The sequence below is a fragment of the Mobula hypostoma genome, chromosome 2 (genome assembly GCF_963921235.1).
Source record: "Mobula hypostoma chromosome 2, sMobHyp1.1, whole genome shotgun sequence".
Taxonomy (NCBI): domain Eukaryota; kingdom Metazoa; phylum Chordata; class Chondrichthyes; order Myliobatiformes; family Myliobatidae; genus Mobula; species Mobula hypostoma.
The window spans coordinates 238,807,432-238,824,908 of record NC_086098.1 but is presented as its reverse complement, the minus strand read 5'-3'; the positions used below and the strand labels follow the sequence as shown (position 1 = coordinate 238,824,908).

Genomic DNA, 17,477 nt, shown 5'->3' with positions numbered 1-17,477 from the left:
CCTCCTGGACCTGTGAATGGTCACTTTGGCCAGGTTCAGTAGCAAGCCAGGAGATCTTCCAAATGCCGCCTCCCTTTCCCACCGCTGCACTGGGAGACTGTAGATTAGGAATCTGGGGCTGAAGTTCAGCCAGAACTTGAGGAGCAGCCCCATCAGATGTTCAGATAGAGGCTACAATCTCTTGCAATCTACGTACACATTGTAGACGGTCCTCTTCTGGCCACAGAAATGACAGGTGGTTGGGAGCGTATGGACCAACTTGAGAATCTGTTTCACGGTAACTGCTCTATGCAGCTGTCTCCACCCCAGTTCCCTAGTGTAAAGGGAGAGTACTCTATAAAGAAACCTGCTAAAGAAATCTTGCCCACACATCCATCCATCCAATGTTTTATTGGCAATCTCAAACTCGCATTCTCTCTCCGCACTGGTACGCTGTAGTTGCAATGTGTCACTGCCTGTTGGATTCAGAATTGTACATGGAAGGTGTATTCCCTTGTGTTTTCAGTCATAGAGTCTATAGCCCTACAGCACAGAAACAGGCCCTTCTGACCATCTTCATGCTGAATGAGCAAGGAAGTGAATCTCACGGTTGTATATGGTGGCATTTATATACTTAGATAATAAATTTACTTTGAACTTTGAATTACTATTCTGTCTAGTCCCTTTGACCAGCACCTGGACCACAGCCTTCCGAGCTCCTCCCATCCACATACTTATCCAAATTTCTCTTAAATGTTGCAGTTGAATCCACATCCAACACTCGTTCCACACTCTCACCATATTCTGAGTAAAGAAGTTTCCCTAAAATATTTTACCTTTCATCCTTAACCCATGACATCTAGTTTTGGTCTCACCATCCTCAATGACTCCACTTTCAAGGAATTCGAAGAACCATAATTGTCCAACTGGTCAATACTGCCTGGTGTGGTGCTGAGCTGTGCAAATAAAGAATAGCCCAAGTTGAATCACAAGTCCATGCTGAGTTAACTGAATATTGTTGGGATGGGTGGCATAAGAGTGCGTGTGGGCAGAGCTCTCTGTTGAGGGTAGGTGAGTGGAAGCTTGCTGAACTCCACTCTGCTGTCTTTTTGAGATCTAGTGTAGAGTACGATATCTTCACAGCGGCACTTGTTCGGTGATTTACCCAGTTGAAACGTTCTGGAGGACTGTTGGTGTCATTCTCTTAATGACAGCTTGCATGTTTACTTCTGCAGACTTGATGGGCTGAATGGCCTAATTCTCCTATGTTTTGCATGAAGCTGTCTGAGGGGTGGTAGCTGAAAGCTTGATGCAAGAACCTTGAGCTCTAAAGGATAGAGCTGGGGTGGGGGAAAATTGTGGTCTTGGAGCCGACAGGGTTGAAGCAATGAGCGGTTTATTGTGGCGGAATATGTAAAAGCTAGTGTGGAAGAGATTTGAAGGGTTTCAAATGCCGGTTTGTGGTCTCAAGCATTCTTCAATTTTGGGTACCGTATTCTACAGGAGGGGCTCGGTAAACTGGGTGTTCGACATTGAATGGCTTAACAAGGATGGGTGATGGCTCATACCCCAGGATAGATGCTGGTCTGGGTGGGGTTTATCTACATTGGCGGGGGAGAAAAACCTTTCATCTTAAATACTGCTTTTCAGAAATGCAGTTCTGAATGTTTCAGCTCTATAAAACCCTGATTAATCCACACTTGGCATTTTGTGTTCTGTTCTGGACCCCTCACTACAGGAAGGATGTGGAAGCTTTAGGGAGTGCAGGGGGATGCTGCCTGGATTAAAGAACGTAGCTTATGAGGATAGGTTGAGAAAGCTAGGGCTGTTCTCTTGGGACTGAAGAAGGATGAGAGATGACTTGAGAGAGAGGTGTACAAGATAACAGGTATAGATTGAGTGAGTGCTCTGAGGCTTTCCCAGGATGGAAATGGCTAATACAAGGGGGCATAATTTTAAAATGATTGGAGTAAAGTATAGGGGGATGTCAGAGGTTTTTTCTTACAGAGAGTGGTGGATGCGTAGAACATCCTGCCAGGGGTGGTGTACAGGCAAATTATGTGGGCATATCAGAAAACTTTATAGACACATGGATGAAAGAAAAATGGTGGGCTATGTAGGAGGAAAGGGGTAGATTGATGTTAGAGTAGGTTAAAGGGCTGGCACAACATTGTGGGCTGAAGGGTCTGTACTACGATGTACTGTTCTAAGTTCTAATGCTCCAAAACAGAGAGAAGTACTTTGAAAATGTAACCACTAAGTGTAAAATCTACAATAGTCACTATCTGCGCTGTGACCACATAAGATTCCCCTGGTTTCTCTGTGCTCTGCTTTCACCCCACATCCCACATCACAGAGATGAGTGGTTTGGGAGGTTAGTAGGCCACTGTAATTTGCCCCGATCTGGGGGGTAGGCAATATTGATATGAATACGGAAGGATAGGTTCCAGGGAAATGTAATGAGGTAATGGGATCATGAGCTGTCATGGAAAGATGGGCCTAATGATCTCTCCCTATGTTGATGGAAATTTAAAAGTTTAGGGAACATGTCAGCCTGTGGGCGAGCATCGTCAACAAATAATTAGGTAAACACCTCCTCCTCTATCCTCCTCATATGCCCAGTTCTTCCTGCATTTAGCCCACCACCCCCAACTACTCATCACCCTGTTTCTGTCCCTTCCTGCACCCACTCCATCTGCCCATCATCCACACACCCCTTCCACTGGGTCCCCTTCACCCCCTCCCCCTCTTGTTCCTGTCTTCCCTCCCACCTCTCTTATTTGTTTCCATGCTCCTCCTTCCTCTTCTATCAGATTCCATCATCTGCCTCCAGCTTTCACCTCCCAGCCGCTGCTATTTGCATTCTTCCGTCTGCCTGTCAGACTTCCTCACCCAGATTATCACTTGCCAGCCCTTTATTTAGATACACAGCATAGTCACAGGCCCTTCTACTCAATGAGACCGCGTCGCCCAATTTCACCATGTGCCCTGTTAATCCATATGCCTCTGTACTGAGGGAGGAAACTGGAGCACCCGGAGAAAACCGCTGTGGTCACGGGGAGAACGTACAAACTCCTTAAAGACAGCGATGGGGATTGAACCTGGGTCACTGAGTTACACTAACCGTTATGCTACCATGCTGCTCTGTCTGTAAACAGCCTTTGCCTGCGCATCCTCTTAACCCTTGCCACAGCTTCCACACATAGGCTCAGTATTAACTCCTCAACCATCGAGACTAAAAACATCAAGTCCAGGTGCTGCTTATTTGCTCTTTGCCACGTCAAGGGAAAAAAAATGTACAAACTCCTTACAGAAAGCAGCAGGATTCTACCCAGGTCGCTGATGATGTAATAGAGTTTCGCTGATCACTACACTACCATGTCACCTTCATTCCACCACTTCCCTTCACCTCTTTACCTTTCCTCTATTTTTCAGCCCATTTGAAATGTTTCAATCTGAAATGTTGACTGTCCATTTCCCTCCATAGCTGCTACCTGACCTACTGAGTTCCTCGACTTTATTGCTGCAGATTTCAATATCTGCATTTTTATTTTGTCTCCAAATAATATATGCCTTAAGATGCTGACTGAGGCATAGGTGTTAAGTAGAAGCTTCAGAGCCTCAGAGTGGTGTAATGGGATTTTTAAATTTTCAGTTTTTTGGGTAGATGAGGGTCTAAGTTCTTACTGCACTTTGAGATACAGCAAGATATCTATGCAGCACACACAAAATGTTAGAGGAACTCAGTAAGTCGGGCAGTGTCTGTGGAATAAACATTTGACATTCTCAGGACTGGAAAGGAAGGGGGCAAAATAAGAAGTTCAGGGGAAAAGGGAAGAATACGAGCAGAAAGACCTAGAGAGGGGCAGGGTTGGTGGGTGCTGCTCAAGGTTTCTAGCCTCTGCAGAATCTCTTGTGTTGAAGTGATCTGTGCAAAAGATTTCAAACCACTATATTCCTCGCTGAGTCACAGCCACAGGGCAAGCAAGTGATCTGCAGCTGACGTGTAAGATGGAGCAGGCTGGATCAAACCTGCTGAGGTTGTTCATCTGTGGTAATTTCCCCAAAGCACATGCGGAATGCTTTAGCAATGGGAGCAGCCTTTTCGATTGCAGCTGCTGTTGGAGCCCACCATGAGAAGCCTTTGTGGTTTGCAATGATTTAGTTTCCCTCAGAGAGCAAGTTGTCCCAAGCCAGCTGCTTCAGGGAAACGAGAGGTGGTGCGGGAGGCAGCTTGTCCGGTGAAAATGTTGGCTAGTTGCTGTAGGCAAAGTTAGTGATGTGGAATTATTGATGTTAATATCCTATACGGTAGCATAACACTTTACAGTGCTGGCATTCAGGGTACAGTGCCTGCCACTGTCAGTAAGGAGTTTGTACATTCTCCCCTGACTACATGAGCTTTCTTTGGGTGCTGTGGTTTCCTTCCACATATGGGTTAGGGTGAGTAAGTTGTGGGCATGCTATGTAATGGAGACGCTTGTGGGCTGCCCCCAATACAGTCCTCAGACTGCGTTTGTTGTTGATGCAAGTAATGAATTTCATTGTGTTGCAGTGTGTACAGGACAGAGAAAGCTAAAACCACTCTAATTACAGTTGCTGGGACAGGGAGTGAAATGTTTGAGATGTCTGGTGTGATTTTTCACCCTGAAGCTGGTTGGTTGACATTTTTAAACACCTAGCTGGTTCATCCAGCTGGATACATCATGCAATGGCTACAGAAGGTGATGGATACAGCCCAGTTCATCACAGGCAAAGCCCTCCCCGCCATTGAACACATTTACATGGAGCGCTCCCACGAGAAAGCAGCATCTGTCATCAAGGACACCCAGCATCTAGGCCATGCTTTCTTGCTAATATCATCGAGCAGAAGGGTACAGAAGCCTTTGGTACCACACCACCAAGTTCAGGAACAGTTATAACTCCTCAACCATCAGGCTCATGAGGTGACAACTTCACTCACCTCAACTCTGAACTGATCCCACAACCTTGACTCACTTTCAAGGATTCTACAACTCATATTCTCAGTATTATTTATATTTTTCATTTGCAAAATTTGTCTTTTGCACATTGGTCGTTTGTCAGTCTTTATTTATGTATAGTTTGTTTGTAAATTATATTGTATTTCTTTATCTTCCTGTGACATATGTGTACTTTGACAATAAATGTAGTTTGAACTTTGGTCATAATCTGGAGGGAGGGTGTGGGAAATTAGAGGAGAATTACATGGGATAAATACATAGGCAGTTCCTAGGTTCTGACAGGGTGCTGTGCAAAGTACTATTTGTAACTCAGATGGTTACTGAGTTGGAAGTAAGTAGGAATAATGTGTGACGGGAGAGCAAGCAGGTGTGGGAAGGGCAGATGGCAGCCAGCCTCACTGACTCAGTGAGTGAGCAATTCTACTCGACGCTCCCAGCTCTGCTCGACTCGACTCATCCCTCAACTATTTATGGATCCATGGCAGGTGGAAGCAGTGGGAAATAGATGACAAACAATCTGTCCCATTCCCACCCAGCTGAAGATGGTTGTAACCCAACACCATCCAAAAAATTCAACCCCATCCATTCCAGTATCCCTAAATGCCTCTTTTATGTACAGGGGCCCCGTATCTAAGAAAGCATGTTCTGGCATTGGAGAGAGTCCAGAGGAGATTTATCCCAAAAGTGAAAGGGTTAATGTATGAGGAGTGTTTGATGGCTCTGTAATCGCTGGAGCTTGAAACCTACAGAATTACCTGGACAGAGCAGATGTGGAGAAGATGTTTCCTATAGTGGGGGAGTCTAGGATCAGAGGGCACAGCCTCAGAATAGGACATCCATTTAGAACAGAGGTGAGGAGGAATTTTTTTCACCAGAGGGTGGTGAATCTGTGGTATTCATTGCCATGGACGGCTGTGAAGGGCAAGTCATTGGGTATATTTAAGATTCAAGATTCAAAGATTCAAAAAACTAGGTTCTTGATGGCATCAAAGGTTATGGGGAGAAGTTTATTATCAAAGTACATGTATGTCACCATATACAACTGTGATATTCATTTTATTGCGGGCAATCAGAGTAAATCCATAAAGTACAATAGAACCAATGAAAGACCGCACCCAACAGAATGGACAACAACCAATGTACGAAAAAAAAGAATTATACAAATACAAAAAGAAAGAGAAAATAAATAAATAAACAAACAAACAAACAAGCAAGCAATAAATATCGAGAGCATGAGATGAAGAGTCCTTGAAAGCAAGTCCGTGGGTTGTGGGAACAGTTCAGAGATGGGGTAAGTGAAACTGACTGAAGAGCCTGGTGGTGTGGATTACGGGGCTCCTGTACCATCTTCCTGATGGAAGCAGTGAGAAGAGAGCATGGCCTGGGTGCTGGGGTCCTCGATGTTGGATGCTGCTTTCTTGCGATAGCGCTACTTGTACACGTGCTCAATGTTAGGAAGGGCTTTACCCGTGATTGACTGGGCTGTACCCACTGCTTTTAGTAAAATAGGATTGAGAGGGAGAATAAATCAGCCATGATTGAATAGTGGAGCAGACTTGATGGGGGCTGAAAGGCCTGTTTCTGCTCCTATGTCTTAAGATTTTGAAAATTAGGCTTTCATAACCGGGTGACCTGTAAGTGGATGTTTGCTGGTTAGCACAGACCCAGGGGGCTGAGAGGCCTTAGTACATTTCTCCATAGATTCTGCATATAACATTTGGAAGTTTTGCACCAAAATAAAACATAAACACAAAATAATCTGCAGATGCTGGGGTCAAAGCAACACTCACAACACGCTGGAGGAACTCAGCAGGTCGGGCAGTATCCGTGGAAACGATGAGTCGATGTTTTGGGCCGGACCCCTTCATCAGGACTGTAGGGGGAAGGGGCAGAGGCCCTATAAAGAAGGTGGGGGGAGGGTGGGAAGGAGAAGGCTGGTAAGTTCCAGGTGAAAACCAGTAAGGGGAAAGATAAAGGGGTGGGGGAAGGGAGGCAGGGAGGTGATAGGCAGGAAAGGTGAAGAAAGAATAGGAGAAAATACAATGGATAGTAGAAGAAGGCGGGACCATGAGGGAGGTGGTAGGCAGCTGGGGGAGGGGGCAGAGTGACATAGGGATAGGGGAAGGGAGGGGGAGGGAATTACTGGAAGTTGGAGAATTCTATGTTCATACCAAGGGGCTGGAGACTACCCAGACGGTATATGCGGATGGACCTCTACCTCACTGAGGCCAAACGGCAGCTCTCTGACACCTCCTCTTACCCCTGGAACAGGACCCCACCAAAAAACATCAAACCATTATCTCCCATACCATCACTGCCCTTATCAACTCCGGGGACCTTCCATCCTCAGCCACTAAACTCATAATTCCCACACCCCATACCGCTCGGTTTTACCTCCTCCCCAAGATCCACAAGCCTGACTGTCCCGGCAGACCCATAATTTCTGCCTGCTCCTGTCCCACCGAACTTGTATCTGCCTACCTGGACTCCATTTTGTCACCTATAGTTCAGTCTCTCTCCACCTACATCTGGGATACATCCCATGCCCTCCACCTCTTCAATTACTTCCAGTTCCCCGGTCCCAACCGCTTCATTTTCACTATGGCTGTCCAATCCCTATATACCTCCATTCCCCATGAAGAAGGCCTCAAAGCCCTCCGCTACTTTCTGGATAATAGACTTCACCAGTTCCCCACCACCACTACCCTTCTCTGGTTGGCGGAACTGGTTCTCACACTCAATAACTTCTCTTTTGGCTCTTCCAACTTTCATCAGACCAAGGGTGTAGCAATGGGAACTCGCATGGGCCCTAGCTATGCCTGCCTCTTTGTTGGTTATGTGGAACAGTCCGTGCTCCAAACCTATTCTGGTACTGCTCCCCAATTTTCCTTCGGTACATTGACGACTACATTGGTGCTGCTTCCTGCACCCATGCTGAGCTCGTCAATTTCATCGACTTTACTTCTAACTTCCACCCAGCCCTCAAATTCACTTGGTCTATCTCGGACACTTCTCTCCCCTTTCTCAATCTCTTGGTCTCCATCTCTGGAGACAGACTGTCCACTGACATCTTCTACAAGCCCACTGACTCTCATAACTACCTCAACTATACCTCTTCCCACCCCACCACATGCAAAAATGCCATTCCCTATTCCCAGTTCCTCCGTCTCCGCCACATCTGCTCCAAGGATGAGGTTTTCTGTTCCAGGACATCTCAAATGTCCTCTTTCTTTAAGGATCGTGGTTTCCCTTCTGCTGTCATCAAAGCTGCCCTCACCCGCAACTCCTCCATTTCCCGCACTTCGGCTCTCACCCCATCCTCCCGCCACAACAACAGGGACAGAGTTCCCCTTGTCCTCACCTACCACCCCACTAGTCTCCGGATCCAACACATTATCCTCCGCAACTTCCGCCACCTTCAACAGGACCCCACCACTAAGCACATCTTTTCCTCTCCACCCCTCTCCACCTTCCGCAGGGATCGGTCCCTCTGCGACTCCCTGGTCCACACGTCTCTCCCCACGGATCTCCCACCTGGCACTTATCTCTGTAAGCGCAAGTGCTACGCCTGTCCCTACACCTCCTCTCTTGCTACCATTCAGGGCCCCAAATAGTACTTCCAAGTGAGGCAACACTTCACTTGTGAGTCTGTTGGGGTCATCTATTGCATCTGGTGCTCCCGGTGCGGCCTCCTCTACATCGGTGAAACCCGATGCAGATTGGGGGACTGCTTCGTCGAGCACCTCCGCTCCGTCTGCCAAAACAGACAGGATCTCCCAGTAGCCACCCACTTCAACTCTGTTTCCCACTCTCATTCAGATATGTCCATACATGGCCTCCTCTACTGCCATGATGAGGCTAAACTCAGCTTGGAGGAGCAACACCTCATATACCGTCTAGGTAGTCTCCAGCCCCTTGGTATGAACATAGAATTCTCCAACTTCCAGTAATTCCCTCCCCCTCCCTTCCTCTATCCCTATGTCACTCTGCCCCCTCCCCCAGCTGCCTACCACCTCCCTCATGGTTCCGGCTCCTCCTACTACCCATTATGTTTTCCCCTATTCCTTCTTCACCTTTCCTGCCTATCACCTCCCTGCCTTCCCTCCCCCACCCCTTTATCTTTCCCCTTACTGGTTTTTCACCAGGAAACATCGACTCATCGTTTCCACGGATGCTGCCCGACCTGCTGAGTTCCTCCAGCGTGTTGTGAGTGAAAATAAAACGTAACACGCCCAGTGAAGTGTAAAGGAGACAAGGGTTATGCAGTGGACAATAAGGACAAAACTAAATGCATGGCTCATAATAGTGAATTGTAGCTACAATCTGACTGTATTGAGAATATCTTTCTTGATATGCAGACACCATTCATAAAAGTCTCACTTGATACCCACCTTGAGTCATTCCTGTGAGGTGACAAGAGAGCTGTCTTCTTGAATGCGTGCTGGAGGTTTGCCCCAAACAATTAGTCCACTGGACCATAATAGAAATGTTGAAGGGTCAACAGCTGATGTTCAGGACTTGAGTCATAATCAGGCTCAAATCAGAGAGGGAGGGTGGATACCCCTTATCCAAACTGCTTGGGGCCAGAAGTGTTTCAGATTTTGTTTTATTTTGATTTTGGAATATATAATGATATAGCTTGGAATCACCGTAATTTCTGACTCTGAATATATATGACTTTGTCTTACACTTGTTCATCACACATACTGTATGTAATGATGTAATTGTTCAGAATGTTTTATTTCTATCAGTGATGATCTATGCAAACTCATCAATTAATTTCTCTGCTGCTTCGTGATCAGCAGACACTTTATCATCACAATGCTTTAAAAAGTTCTTAAATTTCTGCAACCAGCCTGCTGAGTATTCACAACTACCTTCAATTTTCAGTCCATTCTGATAGATCTTTGCTTCTTTCAGGATTAGCATACTGTTAGCAGCATATGTTCATTCTGGCGATGACAAATCCATTCTTTCAATATACCATCTTCATTTTTCACTTTGTGCAGTGTTCTATTTTGCATTAACTTCTGTTCATTACATATGTGAGGACACTTTCATGACTGTCTGTGGTGCGCAGAGACCTGACCATTGCCTGGGAATCCTCCCAGCACCTTGTAGAATTTTCCATTTGTGAAGTCATGCCAGTGCTCAAAAAAAATTTTGGAGGATGTAACATCAGTTCAGAGAAGTAGTGATTGAAGTTAGGTTATCCACGATCACTTTGTTGAATACCTCCACACCATCTGTCAAAAGCAGATTTTCCAGTGGTCAATCATTTTAATTCCTATCCCTATTGCCATCCTGAAATGGCAGTCGGTCTATGGCTGCCTTCATGTGGCCTCATTGTGTCACTCACTGCGGTGCGGGAGCAACACCTCATATTCTGTCCGGGAAGCCTTCAGTCTGATGGCATGGACGTTGAATTCTCTTTCTGGTAATATTTTATTTCCCTTCACCTTCCTTCTTCTATTCCCCACTCTGGTTTCTTACCTCTTCTCGCTTACCTGTTACCTCTCTCTGGTGCCCTTTCTCACATAGTCCATTGTCCTCTCCTATCAGATTCCTTCCTCTCCAGCCCTTCACCTTTCCTATCAACCTGGTTTCACCTATCATCTTCTAGCTATCCTCCTTCCCTACCCACCATCTTTTTATTCTGGGTTCCGGTCTCTTCACCCTTCTTTTCCAATACTGAAGAAGAGTCCCGGCCTGAAACATCGACTGTTCATTTATTTTATTTATTTCCATGGTTGCTGCCTGACCTGCTGAATTCCTCCAGCATTTTGTGTGTGTTGCTTCAGGAGTTTGATGGTTGTATGGTAATAACTGTTCCTGAACCTGCTGGTATGGGACCCAAGGTTCCTGTACCTCCTGACCGATGGTAGCAGCAAGGAGAGATGGGAGTCCTTGATAATGGATGCTGCTTTCTTGTGGCAGTGCTCTATTTAAATACACTCACTGTTGGGGAGGGCTTCACTTGTACCAAGTACTCTTCGATCTTTGCATCTCTTCCTTGATCATATAAATTAACTCCTTGTACGAACAATGTAAATTTAAAAAGTTGTTTTCAGTTTTCAACCCCTTCATGGAATCATCTTGTCCTCAGTCCTGTTCCTTCCTTCACCAATCTGTTCACTTCACACTGAGGATCAGTACATTCCTCTTTATTTGACCATAATTTGCTGATGTCTTCAACCTAGGCCATGGGAACTAACATTTCCCTCCCTCAATTTCTCTGCCTCGTACTCCTCAAAACCTACCTTCTTGAATCGTGTTTAACCAACTGTCCCAATAACTTGAACATGAACATCAAGCACTTTGCTTTGAGATGTGAGAGGAAGTGATGGAGCAGGTGCCCATTAGCGATGCCATGGAAGTAGAGAGCCTGAAAGCCTGAGGCTAGGCAACTGAAGGCATGGGTACCACTACAGACGCTGGAATCTGCTGTGGAAAATCATCCAGGATACTCTGAAGGCATCTCCCCAACCTGTACTGCCAACAAAGATGAGAGTTTAAACAACCATGATGGAATGGCGGGGCAGACTCAATGGGCCAAATGGCCTATTTCTGATCCTATGTCTCCCACTAGTTAACAGATTTCTCACTGCCTCAGGAAAACAAACAATGTAATCAAAAACCCCACCCACCGATTCTCTGCCTTTCCCCTCCCCACAGGCAGAAGATACAAAACCCTGAAAGCATGTACCATGAGGCTTCTGTCCCCGATGTTATCAAACTATTGAATGGACTCGTGACCACGTAGTTTACTCCTCTATGACCTTGCACCTTATTGTCTACCTGCACTGCACTCTCTCTGTAACACTTCATTCTAAATTCTCTTATTGTTTCTGCCTTGTACAAACTCAGTGCACCGATGAGATAGATCTGCATCGATAACATTCAAAGATATGTATTTCACTGCGCATTGGTTCATGTGCAATAATAAACCAATTTCCCATCCTGACTATGAGCTGTACCAGCCGTTCCTTTGCTGTTGCTGACTGGAGTTTTTGCATCTTACCTCCCCAACAGCCTTGGGAGGTGGCAAGGTGGCAGCAGCTATTGTGCCCTGCCTCCAGACGGTAGGAAAGAAGCATATTGGTCCTCCACACCATTTGCCACGAGGAGGAATTCCCAGTGGCCAAACATTTTAATTCTGATTGCCATTCCCATTCTGATATGTCAGTCCATGGCCTCCTCCTGTGTCAGGATGGGGCTACCCTCAGTGCAGAGGAACAACACTTTATATTCCATCTGGGTAACCTCCAACTTGATGGCATGAATATCAATTTCTCCTTCCAGTAAACAAATTTAAACTCTCCATTCCTCTATTCCCCACTCTGACCTTTTACCTCATCTCACCTGCCTATTACTTCCCCTGGGTCCCCTTCTGCTTCTCTTTCTCCTATGACCCACTCTCCAGCCCATGACCTTTTCTATGTACCTGACTTCTCCTGTCATCTTCCAGCTAGTCTCCTTCTGCTCCTCCACCTTTTTATTCTGGCATCTTTCCCCTTCCTTCTCAGTCCTGAAGAAGTGTTTGTCTGAAACTTTGACTATTTACTTCCATAGATGTTGCCTGACCTGCTGAGATCCTCTTGCATTTTGGTTGTGTTGTTTTGGTCCTCGTGTTCTGAGAAACGAATGAGAGCATCACAGTTATGAGGACGGATGAAGACAAGAGCAAATCTGCTCAAAGAACTCAGTGGGTAAAGCAACATCCATGGGAGGATTGCTGGTGTAAAAGGTGGCACGGTAGCATAGCAGTTAGTATGACACTTTACAGCAGTCAGTGACCTGGGTTCAATTCCTGCCACTGTCAGTAAGGAGTTTGTACGTTCTCCCCTGGACCACATGGGTTTCCTCCAGGTGCTCTGCTTTCCTCCCACTTTCCAAAGCTACACAGTTTAGGGTTAGAGAATTGAAGACATGCTACATTGGTGCCAGAAGCGTGGCGGCATTTTGTGGGCTACCCTCAGCACATCCTCAGACTGTGCTGTTCATTGACACAACCGACACATTTCACTACATGTTTAAGTGTGAGAAATAAAGCTGGTCTTTAATCTGATGGCGAGCATTTCTTTAGTCTCAGCTCTTACCTACAGTACATATTGCCTTGCAACCATAAAGGATTACTAGACGCACACTCCAAGGCCCCCCTGTTGCTCCACACTCATTGTGCATTCTCTTGCTTTGCTCTCCTCTCTGATCCATAACCTTGCCTTCCTTGAGTTCCACATATCATCCTCCAGTGCTCTCGTGTGTATCACCAGAGAGACAGGTGGCATAGTGGTGGGTGGCATGGTAGCAGTTAGCGTAAAGCTGTTGCGGTGCCCGTGAACTGGTTCAATTCTGCCACCATATCTTCTCCCCGTGCCATGTGCGTTTCCTCCCACATTCCAAAGACCATTCCAAAGGGTTAGGGTTAGAGAGTTGTGGGCATGCTATGTTTCTGCTAGAAACATGGCGACTCTTGCAGGCTGTCCCCAGCACATTCTTGGATTGTGTTGGATAAGAGCACATTTCATGGTATGTTTTGATGTATATGTGACAAATAAACCTGATCTTTAATCTTTAGTAAGTTATGGGCACGCTCTGTTGGCACTAGAAGCATGGTGACACTTGAGGGCTGCGCCTAGCACATTCATGTCACAAATAGCACATTTACTCTATGATTTGATGTACATCTGACAAATAAAACTAATGGTTCCAGTCAAAATGCTGAATGTGAACCACTAGACCTGTGAGCATGTTAGTGGACTGTTTGGATTTCACTCAAACACTTGAACCCTGTATTGCTGTTGATTAACGTTAGTGGGGCGTTGGCTGCTCATTGTTGTTCCTGGGTCTTGGGGTAATGTTTGCCCATTGTACCTGATCTGCAAGTCCTACCTTTACACACTCTGTTACTTCTCCCTGCTGAGTTATGCATTCTTTCAGCGTGAGTCTTCATTCTGGTATTTAGTTGCCAAGCAACTTCTGGCTCACACTTAGAGTTTGTGGGACTGTGTTTATTGTGCTCTGTCCCTTGAATGCATGTTTTTGAGGTTACGCACAGATGTGTCTATGCAAGTAAGCAATTTAATGGTGTGCTGCCTCACAGAATGATGAGAGTTTCCAGGACATTTTAAAAGGCGTCACCCAAAACAGGCCTTCTTCTCATTGCTACCATCAGGGAGCCTGAAGGCACGCGCTCAACATTTCAGCAACAGCTCCTTCCCCTCTGCCATCAGATGTCTGAATGGACAGTGAATCCAAGTACACTACCTCACTATTTTTCCCTCACTTTTTACACTACTTAATAATTTAAAAATGTTTCTTATTATTTATAGTTTTTTATGATTATGTATTGCTAAGTATTGTTGCTGCAAAACACCAAATTTCATAACATATGCCAGTGATATTAAACCTGATTCTGATGTTATCAGAGCTAGAAACGAAACCAAATCAGACAGCTTCTTGTACCTAATGTCACAGGTGATCCTCAACTCTCATCTTCCTGCCTGGTCTTCATTCCCTTGACATGCTAACAGCGCAAATATATGGAGAGGAATAAACAGTCGTCGTTTCGGGATGAGGGGGATGAGGCCATAGTAAGAAGATGGGAGGAAAGGAAGGGAAGGTGATAGGTGAGACCGGTGAGGGGGAAGGTGGATGGGTGGTTTAGGCGGACGAAGTGCTGCCTTACTCCTTCCTTTCCAGTCTTGATGAAGGGTCTCAGCCTGAAATGCTTATTCCCCCCATTAATGCTGCCTGGCTGCTGAGTTTCTCCACAGTTTTGTACGTATTGCTCTGGATTTCTGGCATGTGCAGAATCTCTTGTGTTTGTTTATTTATTTAGAGATACAGTGCGGAATAGGACCTTCTGGCCCAACGAGCCGCATCAGCTGGCAACCCACAGATTTAACCCTGGCATAATCACAGAACTATTTACAGTGACCAATTAGCCTACTAACTGGTATGTCCTTAGACTGTGGGAGGAAACATACACATACGGGAAGAATGTACAAAGTTTCTTACAGAGGACACCAGAGTTGAACTCCGAGCCCCCGAGGTGTGGTAGTGTTGCGGTAACCGCTAGGCTACCGTGGTGCAACCTGTCACCCATCTGGATTCCTATTGTGATTCTGCACTGAACTGATTCCAAGGCAAGCAGATTGTTCTCCATGTGTGAAGGCCAAAACTACTCCATTTATGGAATAGCATGGACTTGTCAACGTGGAAGGTGATACAGAACTGAGGCAGCAATCGAACTGCTCAGACTGGTCAGGTTCCCTTCAATTATTCAGGGTGCCACAGCAGGTAGAGCTGACGTCTCTCAGCTCCTGTGACCTCGATTGCATCCTGACCTGGAGTTGACACATCTTTTCTGCGATCACAAGGGCTCTTCTCTACTCTCCCTCCCCCCCACACCCGTGTTTCAGTTTCCTCTCAACTCCCAAGGACATGCTAGTCGGTAGATTAATTGACGCCTGTCAGGTCACTCATCGGAGTGCTACTGGTACCTGTTGCATGTTCGGGTGGTCAGCGACTAAACCGGCTCCCCCACCAGGTTTGCCTGGTGAGGAGGGTGGCTAGACACCCTGCTGGATGAAAAACAAGACCTGTCAAAGGGCGGATGAACCCGCTGGTAGAGTCAACGGTCATCTAGCAAACACGTGCCGTGAAGCGTGGAAAGGGCATCCCTTGCATCGAAGCTTGGTCTGGCCATTCACTGCAACAGAACTTACCCCAGCTGTCTTGGACCCCACCATGCCGCTGGATCTGGGAGGGGATGTCGAGAGGATGGGTCTGGACTTGTGCAACCCCCTACTCACCTAAAATCCACTCACGCACACACTGTTCCTTTCTGAGGAGTGGGGTACCACTACACTAACTGACTGAAAGGAACCATCATCATCCTATGGGATGGATAGAGAGAATCGGCGCTTATCACTGGTGTGTTGGTGATGGATAGAATCTGGGGTTGTTGGAAGGATTAGGTGATGGTCAGCGAGGGAATGAGATAACATTGATTGAGTGGGCTGAATTTCCTTCCATGCCGTAAAGAAATAACTCCCTGGTGGCCCCCTTTCTTCCCTTTTTCCCATGGTCCGTCTCCTCTCCTTCTCCAGTCCTTTACCTTTTCCATCCACCTGGTTTTCACTTTGTCCTCCTTCCCCTCCTCCCACTTTTTCATCCTGGCATCTTCCCCTTACTTTTCAGTCCTGAAGAAGGGTCTCAACCCAAAATGTCGACCATATATTCATTTTCATAGATGCTGTCTGACCTGTTGAATTGCTCCATGATTTTGTCTGTGTGTTGCTCTCGGTTGCCAGCATCTGTAGGATCTCTTCTGTTTAAGGAATATAGAAACTAATTCTTGGACTTCAGTGTTCACCTGTTGGCTCTAGGAGTGGGAGCAGATTATTCTTGCTTATTATCCATATTCCAGTGCTCTTTTGGAGAGAAGTTCAGGGTTATCCTATGGAAAACCTTACCCATTGGGTGCCACATAGTGTAGTGGTTAGCATAACACTGTTACGGCTCTGGAGTTCAATCCTGGCACTGTCTGTAAGAAGTTTGCACATCCTCCCTGTGAACTGTGTGGGCTTCCACCTGGCACTCCGGTTTCCTCCCACAGTCGAAAGATGTACGGGTCGGTAGGTTAAATGGCCGTCGTAAATTGCCCTGTGATTGGGCTTGGGTTAAATCGGTGTGTTGCTGGGCAGTGCGGCTCAGTGGGCCCGAAGACCCTGCTGTGCACTGTATCTCTAAGTAAATAAAATGAAAGTAGGAAGGAATGATGGATCATTTCAGATGTTACTTGTGGGCTGCCGAGTGAAATCGTAAACATAAAATTTCCTGGAGATGCTGGGGTGAAAGCAACCCGCACAACACGCTGGGGGAAGTCCTGAGTCCTGATGAAGGGTCTTGGCCCGAAACATTGACTGTTCATTTCCACAGATGCTGCCCAACCTGCTGAGTTTCTCCAGCCTGTTGCTGCCGAGAGAAGTGACTGGACACCACACCTGGACCATAACCCTCCATACCCCACCTATCCAAACTTCTCTTAAATGTTGAAATCGAACCCACATCCCCCACTTCCGCTGGCAGCTCCTTCTGCATTCTCACCACCCTCTGCATGAAGATGTTCCCCTTGTATATTTCACCCTAAACCTAGTTCTGATCTCACCCAGCTTCAGGATAAAAAACCTGCAAGCATTTACCCTATCAGTACCCTTATTAATATTGTGTACCTCCATCAAATCTCCCCTCATTCTCCTGTGCTCCAGGGAATAAAGTCCTTTCCCTGTAATTCAGGTCCTCAAGTCCCGGCAATATCTGTGTAAATTTTCCCACTCTTCAGTGCTGAAGCCTCAACTGTTTGCAGTTTTGCTTCTGATGCAAAGAAGAGTTGGAGTGCAAGATGTAAAAGGGAAGTTAAGTTATTGGGCAATAATTTGCTTTATTTGAATACAGTGTTGGGAAACGTGAGGTTCTTCTCTTGGGTAAGATGAATTGAAAGGTATAATG

The 17,477-nt window shown here is 46.2% G+C and overlaps 1 protein-coding gene across 2 annotated transcripts in view; it reads left to right on the top strand.

The window, feature by feature from the left end:
* Positions 1 to 17,477, top strand: part of pi4kb (phosphatidylinositol 4-kinase, catalytic, beta) — a 131,495-nt gene that overhangs the window by 35,162 nt on the left and 78,856 nt on the right. The window lies entirely within an intron of this gene.